Source organism: Eretmochelys imbricata, chromosome 4 (genome assembly GCF_965152235.1).
Source record: "Eretmochelys imbricata isolate rEreImb1 chromosome 4, rEreImb1.hap1, whole genome shotgun sequence".
In the NCBI taxonomy this organism is placed as follows: domain Eukaryota; kingdom Metazoa; phylum Chordata; order Testudines; family Cheloniidae; genus Eretmochelys; species Eretmochelys imbricata.
This window is the reverse complement of record NC_135575.1, coordinates 90,441,821-90,453,963: the sequence shown is the minus strand read 5'-3', so window position 1 is coordinate 90,453,963 and position 12,143 is coordinate 90,441,821. Positions and strand designations below refer to the sequence as shown.

Sequence of the window (12,143 nt, the reverse complement as noted above, 5' to 3'; positions counted from 1 at the left end):
GCAAATGAGAGAAAAAAAAATATAGAAGTAGAATTCAGTTAGAACTGTAAAAATAACCCCATACTTATGATGATAGGGTCTTGCCAAAATATTATATTCTTATTTTCATGTAAATATTCATGTAAATATTTTACATATCCAGTATATACAAAGAACAAGGATGAAAATCTTACTGCACAGCCTCTATTTTTGGAGATCAGACATGAAATTATGCTCTAGAAATTGTTTTATTCTCTGAAGACCACATTTGGATGATACAATTTATAAACTAAAAAGAATAAAATTGTTGCATTTTATCTTAACCTTTACCATGACACAAAATCCATGTATTCTTCATACAACACCCTTAGTGTCGTCAACAAACATTATAACAATCTTACTTTACAAACGTTAATGATTTTAAAAATTTGGAGGAATAACTGTTATTCCTATTTCCAGACTGATCAAAACAGAAGTGTTGAAAGGTTACAGAGGATAACACCAACTTAACAATCACAATGAATTATTTTCCCTACACTTATTACAGATAGTGCCTGAGATCAGAGGGGATTTTTTTTTTTATAGCTTCTTTGCTTTGTTCATTTGACATGACCTTGTGCAGGATCAGTTCCACTACTTAGTTTGTACAATTGCTTACATGGGTTTTTCATACAACAGGGGAGGGAAATATATTTAAAATAGACATACAATACACTCTCTCTATAACAAACCTATCAGGATCCAAGCCATTTGTTCATTATAGCCAGGGGTACGTTACAGCAAAAACAACAATTACAATGAGGCCTGTCAGCTCCTGCCAGCAGAGTGGGTCCAGGATGCCAGCTCAGCTGGCAGCCCCATGGCAGGCTGGGTAAAAATTGTGCACCTATATGCAACATCCTCCCCCGTACACTTTTTTTTTTTTTTATAACAGTATAGTACTGTAGTTGGGATCCAGGATCTGTGTTCATCATAGCTAAAAGTTCATTGTGATTAAGGGAAAAGTGTGTACTGTATGCTAGGGTGTACTGTATGCTATTTTAAATCCACAACATTTGGCACAAATAAACGGATCAAGGACACCACATGCAGATATGGCACAAATAATATTGCTACAAGAAGCCCATCATGCATATTTTAAAAATTAGATTTATAACGGAAAATTGAAAACAAATGCCATAATCCTACTCAAAATCAGTGAGCTTATGGAATCCATTTGAATAGCAACTCTAAAGTTCAGAGGTATGGTTTGGATTGATTTGATTTAGATAAGAATGCTTGCATGTTGGCTAAAAATTCAATTTTTAAGGTATTGGTTTGTGATTTCAAACAGTATTACATTAAAGTGCACTAGGGAACTTTTAATGCAGACCGCTAAGGTCGACACAGTGCTTACTAACAAGATTGACAGTGATGTAGACAATGACCTGAGATTATTACTGTATTTATCTGTTACATCGAATAGCCATGAGATGATACACAAACAAGTAGAGCTGGTTGGAGAAATTGACAAAACCATATTTTGTTGGAATATTTGGTTCCATTGAAACAGAAACTTCATTAAATTGGGTCAGTTATACCAGATTTTATTTCAGAAGAAAACTAGGGGGAAGTTTCAATGATGTTGAAACATCCTATTTTAACATTTTTTGGAATGAAACATTTTGATTTTTTGTTTCAAAATTGATTTTTTTTTAAACTTTATACTACAAAATTAAAAAAAAAATTCAGAAATTCAGTTTTTGTTCAGATTCTGAATGAAGCCAAATTTCAAAATCCTTCATGACCCAGAACTTCCATACTCTGCAGAGCTCTATTAACTACCTAACCCAGAACTGTGACTAAAGTACATTTTTTGCATCAAATAACCAATTCCATGAGCCATCCAGTCCTGTAGTTTATCTGAACTTATATGAACATATTTGGTCTAAAACTTTGATTGTGCATATGGCAAGATCAGGTTTTGACCTAATATGCTTTAAATTACCTGGGATGAGCCTACCTAAGAGACCACCTCTTTCCCTGTGAAACACTATCACAGTTACAATCAGCTGAGCCATGGATGCTAGATCCTTTCTTGATATAATAGAGTTGATATGAGAGAGAGAGTAGGCAGGACATTCTCTATTCTCATTCAACCCCTGGTACAATACAGCCTGAATTTGCAACTTCCAGGGCATACTGCAGGATCCATTTGTCTCATCCAACTTTTGAAGAAGTACTGAGATACAGATTGAGGTATAGGGTGGTTAGCATTTGATTATGAGCTGCTGCTTTGGCATGGAGGGTGAGCTGACTGAACTGCATATTTAGTTTGTGAATTTAAATGATTGTAAGTCATTAGGAGCCTGATTATCAGTTCTTTCGTTATTCTAACTAAAAAAGAAAATTAAGAAAATAAATTAAAAACACAGTTGCCTATGGTCACTCTTTTCTAGAAAGAGGGATCATCTCCTCCCCACTAACTCTTCATCATTGTTGAGAAGATGGGGAAATGACTAAGAAAGTCACAGTTGGACTTATTTTACTTGAATGATGAATTGGAGCTGTACTTCAATCTTGCATACCCCCTCGGCTTTTTCTTCTGGTTCAGGGCATTCCTTTATAATAAAAAGCTCTTCTGGATTGCATTGCCAGTGATTGTTAATTGTAAAATGGTACTCTGCCTGTAGAAAGGTCTGAAATTATTTTGACCTAGTTTCCAAAATAGTAAGTGTGTTTTGTCTTTCACTGGACCCGACAACAATCTTATGTAATTCCCTGCCAAAGAGCTTGCTTGGCTTGTCTATTTTCTTTCCAGGTGCGGAGCCATAACTATCTGAGACATTGTGTTCAGAGCAACCATTTGAGCAGAGAATATGATCATGCCAAGGGATGCATCAGCAACAAAAGCAGCTGCTATGGATATTTTTCTCAGCACTGATTTGATTTTCATGTCCCCTATGGACCTTTGAAGATCATTAGCACAGGCAACTGCCTCTCTGGCAAAAGAGGTTATAATACACAGCTGAAGCTTCAAAATGTATCTTTAAAGAGCCCTTTACTCTGCTGGCTAGTCAATTTTTTTGAAAGACATCCTTCTCACCCAGAACAATGATATCCTTATCAAGAGAGGCTATTATCATGTCTACCTTTGCCTGTTGAACTAAATCTTTAGATTCAGCAGTTTACTGAAATTGAGTAGCGATCTCAGTGGTCTTTGCATTCTCATCCAAAGGGTTTTTGTTTTCTTTTCTGACTTAGGAGAATAACTAACTTCATTATCACATGCTCCTCAGGTTTGTTGAACTAGTGATCTGATTGTAAATGAAAACCTAGGGTAGTGTAACTTAAGTGTAACTGTTTGGCTGTGTGGTTGTTTGTTTGAAAAGTGTGAATTGGGAGTGCTTTGTTCCAGGTGGGCCTTGCGTGGTTTATTGGAGGGAAGGCTTTGAGCCGGGCCAACTGCTTCAAGCCAGCAGCCTTATAAAAAAGCAGCCAGTTACAAACCAAGTGAGTTTGCCTGGGGGAGTTCTCCCAGAGTGTTTTTGCCTTTCAGGCTTCTGTGAGCAGTAAATACACCATCTGAAGAGGCTTTTAGATGGAAGATACGGATCGTGAGCAATCAGCTGTTGTGACCTGCACAGGATGTGCCATGTTTGTCTTTCTCCCAAAGGATAGAAACGACTTAATCTGTACGAAGTGCAAGCTGGTCTTCATATTGGAAGAGAAGGTTAAAGGACTAGAGACCCAAGTATCAACCCTGCATTGCATCAGAGAAAATGAAGACTTTCTGGATAGAAGTCAGCATTTGGAACTGCAGGTATAGCATGCTGAAGAATCAGAGAGGGCAGTGCAGAACAGGGAACAAAATTTGCAGCATGTGACCTCCAGAAGAAGAAAGAGGAGAACCCATGTACCCCCAATGCAGATAGAGGTAAGAAACCATTTTCATGCTCTCTGCACAGGTACTGGTGGAGAATGGTTTGGAAGAGTTATCTTAGGAAAGGGATCAGAAGGAGAACCCCTTGACTGGAAGGGATGGGATGCATTGTCCTATGAATGGGGGTTCCACGACCAGAACTCCCAAAAGGAGGAGATGGGTGGTGGTGGTCGGGGACTCCCTCCTAAGGGGGATGGAGTCATCCTTCTGCCATCCAGACCAGGAGACATGAGAAGTGTGCTGCTTGCCTGGAGCTAGAATTCAGGATATGATGGAGTGTCTGCTGAGACTGATCGAGCCCTCGGACTGCTACCTCCTTCCTACTTCTCCACGTGGACACCGATGATAACACTCAAGGTCATTATGAGTAGGTCACTGCAGACTACATGACTCTGGGAAGAAGGATAAAGGAGTTTGAGGAGCAAGTCATCTTCTTGTCCATCCTTCCTGTTGAAGGAAAAGGCCCAGGTAGGGACCATTGAATTGTGGAAGTAAATAAGTGGTTACGCAGGTGGTGTCGGAGAGAGGGCTTTGGATTCTTTGACCACGGGATGTTGTTCCAGGAAGAAGGATTGCTAGGAAGAGATGAGATCCACCTAACGAAGAGAGGAAAGAGCAACTTCACAGGCAGGCTTGCTAACCTAGTGAGGAGGGCTTTAAACAAGGTTCACCATGGGATGGTGACCTAAGTCCAGAGGTAAGTGGGGATGTGGGATACCGGGAAGAAACACAATGAGGAGGGTGTAACAGGGGCGGCCTCCTGATTCATACTGAGAAAGCAGGGCAATCGGCTAGCTATCTTAAGTGCCTGTACATGAACACAATAAGCCTGGGAAACAAGCATTGGAAGAATTGGAAAAATTGGAAGTCCTGGCACAGTCAAGGAACTAAGATGTGACTGGAGTAACAGAGACTTGGTGGAGTAACTCACATGACTGAAGTACTGTCATGGATGGGTATAAACTATTCAGGAAGGACTGGCAGGAGAGAAAAGGTGGAGAAGTTGCACTGTATGTAAGAGAGCAGTACGATTGCTCAGAGCTCCAGTATGAAACTGGATAAAAGCCTGTTGAGTGTCTTTGGGTTAAGTTGAGAGGCGAGAGCAACAAGGATGATGTCATGGTGGGCATCTGTTATAAACCACTAGACCTGGAGGATGAGGTAGACAAGGCTTTCTTCAGACAACTAACAGAAGTTTCCAGATCACAGACCCTGGTTCTCATGGGAGACTAAGATCACCCTGACATCTGCTGGGAGAGCAATTCAGCAGTGCACAGACAATCCAAGAAGTTTTTTGAGAGTACTGGGGACAACTTTCTGGTGCAAGTGCTGGAAGAACCAATTAGAGGCCCTCCTCCTCTTGATCTGCTGCTCACAAACAGGGAAGAATTGGTAGGTGAAGTAGAAGTGGATGGTAACCTAGGCAGAAGTGACCACGAGATGGTCATGTTCAGGATCCTGACAAAAGGAAGAAAGGAGAGCAGCAGAATACAGACCTTAGACTTCAGAAAAGCAATCTTTGACTCTCTCAGGGAACTGATAAGCAGGATCCCCTGGGAAGCTAATATGAGGGGGGAAAGGCATCCAGGAGAGCTGGCTGTATTTTAAGGAAGCCTTATTGAGGGCGTAGGAACAAACCATCCAGATTTGCAGAAAGAATAGCAAATATGGCAGGCGTCCAGCGTGGCTTAACAGAGAAATCTTCAGGGAGCTTAAATGAAAAAAGGAAGTTTACAAGAAGTGGAAACTTGGACAGATGATTAGGGAGGAGTATTAAAATATTGCTCGAGCATGCCAGGGTGTAATCAGGAAGGCCAAAGCACAATTGTAGTTGCAGCTAGCAAAGTATGTGAAGGGTAACAAGAAGGGTTTCTACAGGTATGTTAGCAACAAGAAGATGATCAGGGAAAGTGTGAGACCCTTGCTGAATGGGGGAGGCAACCTAGTGATAGATGATGTGGAAAAAGCTGAAATTCTCAATGCTTTTTTTGCCTCGGTCTTCACAGGCAATGTCAGCTTCCAGACTGCTGCACAGGGCAGCACAGTATGGGGAGGAGGTGAGCAGCCCTCAGTGGTGAAAGAACAGGTTAAGGACTATTTAGAAAAGCTGGACATGCACAAGTCCATGGGGCCGGATCTAATACATCCGAGGGTGCTGAGGGAGTTGGCTAATGTGATTGCAGAGCCATTGGCCGTTATCTTTGAAAACTCATGGTGATTGGGGGAGGTCCTGGACGATTGGAAAAAGGCAAATATTGTGCCCATCTTTAAAAAAGGAAAGAAGAAGAATCTGGGGAACTACAGACCAATCAGCCTCACCTCAGTCCCTGGGAAAATCGTGGAGTAGGTCCTCAAGGAATCCATTTTGAAGCACTTGGAGGAGAGGAAGGTGATCAGGAATACTCAACATGGATTCAACAAGGGCAAGTCATGCCTGACCAATCTGATTGCCTTCTAGGATGAGATAACTGACTCTGTGGATATGGATATGGGGAAAGGTGGATGTGGTATATCTTGACTTTAGCAAAGATTTTGATATGGTTTCCCATAATATTCTTGCCAGCAAGTTAAAGTAAGGATTGGATGAATGGACAATAAGGTGAATAGAAAGCTGGCTAGATTTTTGGGCTCAATGGGTGGTGATCAATGGCTCGATGTCTAGCTGGCAGCGATTGTCAAGCGGAGAACCCCAGGGGTCTGTGCTGCGGGTAGTTTTGTTCAACAGTTTCATTAATGATCTAGATGATGGGATGGATTGCACCTTCAGCAAGTTTGCAGATGACACTAAGCTGAGGGGAGAGGTAGATATGCTGGAGGATAGGGATAGGGTCCAGAGTGATCTAGACAAATTGGAGGATTGGGCCGAAAGAAATCTGATGAGGTTCAATGAGGACAAGTGCAGAGTCCTGCACTTAGCATGGAAGAATCCCATGCACTGCTACATGCTGAGGACCAACTAGCTAAGCGGCAGAACTCTATTCAGAACTTCTGAGGCCACATCTGGAGAATTGTGTCCAGTTTTGGCCCTACCCCCAACTACAAAAAGGATGTAGAAAAATTGGAGAGAGTACAGCGGAGGGTAACAAAAATTATTAGGGGGCTGGGGCACATGATTTATGACGAGAGGCTGAGGGAACTGGGATTATTTAGTCTGCAGAAGAGAAGAGTGAGGGGGGATTTGATACCAGCCTTCAACTACCTGAAGGAGGGTTCCAAAAAGGACGGAGCTAGGCTTTTCTCAGTGGTGGCAGATGACAGAACAAGAAGCAATGGTCTCAAGTTGCAGTGGGGGAGATCTAGCCTGGATATTAGGAAACACTATTTCACTAGGAGGGTGGTGAAGCACTGTAATGGGTTACCTAGGGAGGTGGTAGAATCTCTATCCTTAGAGGTTTTTAAGGTTTAGCTTGACAAAGCCCTGGCTGGGATGATTTAGTTGGGATTGGTCCTACTTTGAGCAGGGGATTGGACTAGATGACCTCCTAAGGTCTCTTCCAACCAAAATCTTCTACGATTCTATGGAAAGGTAGGTGGAACAAACCTGTCCTTAGTTTCTACCTCCTCCCTCACATCTCTGTGTCAACTCCAAGAACTTGTCTTCCATATAGAAGAGAAAGGGGAAGAGGAGGACTTAAATCTGTGTTATTAATTCATGCATGTCTTCTATATACACTTATAGGATGAAATCCTGACCTGATTGAAGTCAATGGCAAAACTCCCATTGATGTCAGGAGACCAGGATTTCACAGTGATTATTTTTTTTCTTAGCTATTGGCTCCAAAGACAGAGAATCAGAGGAATTAGTTTCTATAACAGTAACCAACTCAGAGGCATATGTGGTGTCTAGGAGACTGTACAAGTACTGAAATTACTCCAGCGTAAAACAGTTGTGAGATGAGAAGCAGTTCTAGGAATGAAAATTAACCTTAGTCTTTTGCACGGATAATCTTTGGAATATTTGACTATCAAAGAGAAGGCATGGGCTAGCGGTTAGCACCAAAATATGATCACAAAACGTTTTCTGTAAACAGAAAGTTAAACCAATATGTCACAATGAACTTAACACATAGAACAGAACACAAAACTAAACACATCCATTCACATTTGGACAAGTGTTTTAAATAAGGAAAATACATTTGAAAGTCAGAATTAATTTGGAAGACACACACGTGGTTTTTCTTCTTAACGACCATATTGTTTAAGGCCAGAAAGGCCCTCCTTTATAGAACAGGACACCAACATCACCCACAACCCGCACACTAAACCCATTATACTATTCTTATATGTGATTCACACTTTCATTATCTAGGATGCTGATTCACAAAAATACAGATAAGTACATTTGTAAATTAATAATTGTGCATACAAAATGGTCTTAAAAAGCCTTAGATTCTGCCTGCCAGAAATAGAGTTTTTGCAAGTGAAAGCTAAGATACCCTGTCACTATTCCTTTTCTGATATACACCTTGAAAGTGATGGCGACTTTACCTCATACTTTTCCAAAAACAGGGATGAAGGATTTAGAAATTGCTCACACACACACACACACACACACACAAAGGGAAGTATACTGCTTTATAATGTGATTTCTTCTGCTTTCCCCCCCTTAAGCTATGAATGCAAGGGGTAGTGAGGTCAAATATTTAAGCTTCATATTTAGAATATATACATGTAGTGTAAAAAAGTTTTTCCTGTTTGATTCCCACTTAGATGTTGGGAAAGGAGCAATCTTCTTCATTACACTAACATTATTTCTTGGCATTGAGTTCACCTGAGAATATGCAGGGAAACAGGTGGGAAGGCATGTCCTTCTCCTCACAAATACAGTCCCTGCCATCACCACCCACTCCTTGCTAGCACAATCTGGGGGACAAAGTATCTGAACAGAGAGGGAGGAACAAGGAGAAGTCTGTGACGTTGTCATCCTCTTACATCTGCTAACACAGCTGGCCAGCCCTGGAAGCAGGGGTGAAAGTAACTTAAAGGACTTACCGGTACTCCAGAGTCCTGAGGAGAGGGTGGGGCCTCAACTAGAAGAGGTGGGGCCTTTAAATCCCCAGGCACTTTAAATCAGGATTTAAAGGGCCTGGGGCTAAGGCTGTGGGAGCAGCAGCTGGGAGCCCTGGGCCCCTTAAATCACCCCCTGCACTCCCAGCTGCAGAGGCAACTGGGAGCCTTGGGGTTCGGGGGTGATTTAAAGGGGGCAATTTAAAGGGCTCGGGGCCACCGCTACCACCCCAGCCCTTTAACTTGCCACCGGAGCCTGGCTGCCACTACCCCAGGGCTCTGGCAACAAGACTCCAGGGACAATTTAAAGGGCACAGTGCCAGGGCCGAATTAACTTTTTTTGGCCTGGCGCCAAACGTATTTGTGCCCCCCCGCCCGCACCCAGGAATGAAGAGGCCAGGGGCAAGAGCACAGCGGGGCATGGTGGTGGTGGTGGGGGGGAAGGATTGGTCACCAGCTGGAGCGAGGCAGGGGCCAGGGGCAAGACAAGCACAGTGGGAGAATTAGTCCCTGATGACTGGAGCAAGGCAGGGGCTGGGGGCAAAAGCATAGTGGGGCGGGAGCTAGGGTTGGTCCTTGGAGCAAGGGAGGGGCCAGGGGTAAACTGCAAGGGCAGCAGGGCTGGGGAGAGGGTAAACAGGATCCCCCCCACACACCCCTTCCCACATAGAGTGGGTACCTACCTTCTCCCTGGTTCTAGCCCATTCTCTTCCTCTCTTTCTGCACCGAGCTGAGGGTGGGGGTGCATTGAGAACAGGGCTGGGTCTGGGAGGGATTTAGGGTGCAGGAGCAGGCTGGGGGTTAGGGTGCAGGGTCTGTCCAGGAGCTAGAATGAGGGAGAGGGCTCAGGGTTGGGGCAGGAGGTTGGGGTGCAGAGCGCTTACCTGGGGCAGCTCCCTTTCGGTGCGAGGGTTGCAGGTGGGTATGTGGGGTGGGGGAGGGTGCAGGAGCTCCCGTTTGGTGCTCAGGGTGGGGGTGGGGATGTGGGAGGGTGCAGGAGTCAGGGCAGAGGGCTGGGGGTGTGGGCTGGGGTCGTGGGGGGGGTGCAGGAGTCAGGGTAGAGGGCTGGGGGTGTGGGCTGGGGTCGCTCCCAGCTCCCTGCCCTGAGCGGCTCATGGCAGGGGGCTGGAGGGTGTATGTCCCGATTCCATCCCCTTCCCCAAGGTCCCGCCCCTGCCTCTTCTCCGCTTCCTCATGCCGGCAAACAGCTGATCGGCGGCAGGGAGAGGGAGTGAGAGGGGAGCACGCTGCGGGAAGAGGCAGGGGCGAGGGGAGCTGGGCTGCCGGCGGAGCCTGCCCTGCAGCAGCAGGACAGAGCCCTGGGAAAAGGCAGCACCAAGCTTCTGCCCCTGTAGGAGAGAGGAGGGGCGGAGAAGAGCAGGCAGGGCCCCTTCCGAGCATGGGCCCTTTAAATAGCCGGTGGAGCCCCACCACCGCTACCCCAGGGCTCCAGCCACGGGGCTCTGGTGGCAATTTAAAGGGCCCGGGGCTCCAGCCACCTGGGGAAGCCAGTCCGCCCCGGTACAGTGCACTGGCTCTTCCACCTCTGCCTGGAGGGAAGTCCTTACTACACCCTCCTAAAGGTGGCAAAACAGCTGTGTTCTCAATGCTGGGGGCACTCACTGGGTCTTCCTGAGGTACAAAGCTGAAGCTATCCATAGTGCTCCAATATGGACCAATAATTACTGTCACAATCTGGTTTAACATTCCATGATGAAGCCCATAAACATGTTAAGGACACATAAGAACTTTTTATATATAGGATACATAAAAATATATGAATGAACTGGACAGCCAACATGTTTTTAACCCCTAGGAATCTCCCACCTTGGAGAAAGAACTGTGTGATAGACAGTCCACTCTCTTATTCTCCTTTTTTACTTTCACTGTGGATCCCAAGGAGTCACAGCTTTTTCTCTCCTCAGGACTGCAATTCTAAATTTTTCTTTTTATTATGAACAAAATGTAGCAGTCACCATATCATTATATGCCTGCTCTGAGATTATCTGTATTTGTGAACCATTTGCAGGGAAAGTTTCTTGGACAGTGCAAAGCCTATGGAAACCCCTTAAATGGAACAAGTCAAACCATCCACATGAGGATTTTATTTGTATTCACCTTCTGATTATACAGGGCAGCCAATCCCTTTTGATGGTATTGACTTCTCACGTCTCCCCCACTTATGGCACCCCAAATACCTTGGTTTTTTAAAGATATAAACACTAGATTTCATAGAATGATGTTATGTGGGTTTTTATTTCCTCTGGAAATGACTCCAGGATCCAAATATCTAACAGGTAAAAAGCCTTCTGTCTAAAGAAACAAACCACCGAATCTGTATACTGAAAAAAAATTTCACACTGGGACAAACTTGCAAAAACAGAACATTTCATGCAAAAAGCAAATGAGTTTATGATACATAACCAGTATCTTCCTGCATTTCCCCCCAATAGTTAATGAAGATATTTGTGTCAATGTAAGTAATTTTCACCTCAATCCTCTTTTCTGCTCTGGAGCCTACAGTGAATCCTGAATTTCTGACATAAAACATTGTCATGGAAATGTCTTTGATGTTACTAATTCAGCACCAACTTCTTCACAGAGTCATAGGTGGGTTCTTAAATAGAACATACTTGATGAAAGATATATCTTTCATCATTAGCTGAGAATACTTGGATTTCTTTCTGCAACATTAGGTAAAAGTTTGACATTTGGAAGAAATTTGGTAAATGAATATTGAGGCCATACCAGAGTCTATATTGCAATTATTTAAAAGGAACATGCAAGGAATGCCCTTCTCTCCTTTAATTTTGGAATAAAGCCTTTAGCAATAGTGATGTTAAATATTAAAACCAAAGGGATTACAAGGGGAGGTGAGAAGGAGTTTAAGAAGTTGAAGCATGCTGATGATACAACCATTATAGACTGCAAACTACAATCCCTGAAATTTTTGATTTGACTGAGTCATTTCTGTTCACTGTAGAAATGTTTGACCAACTCTGAAGTAAATTAGACGAGAAATTTCTAAGATAGGAGAGCTGAAAAATTATGGGATAAATAATATACAGCAAAATACGCTGAACACTTTTTGAAGTACCATGTCTCAATATTATGGCCTAAAAATTGGGTTTATTCATGAACTTTTAGCAGAATCTAGAATGTTTTTGAAGTTCTTCATTGTCTAGTTAGAAATAATCTGTTAGGTCTGGAAAAACATTTTGATTGCACATAGACT

The 12,143-nt window shown here is 43.4% G+C and overlaps 1 protein-coding gene across 2 annotated transcripts in view; it reads right to left on the bottom strand.

Moving 5' to 3' along the window:
* The window catches only part of SGCZ (sarcoglycan zeta), a 365,961-nt gene that overhangs the window by 129,653 nt on the left and 224,165 nt on the right, over nt 1-12,143 (bottom strand). The gene's annotated exons all lie outside the window — the stretch shown is intronic.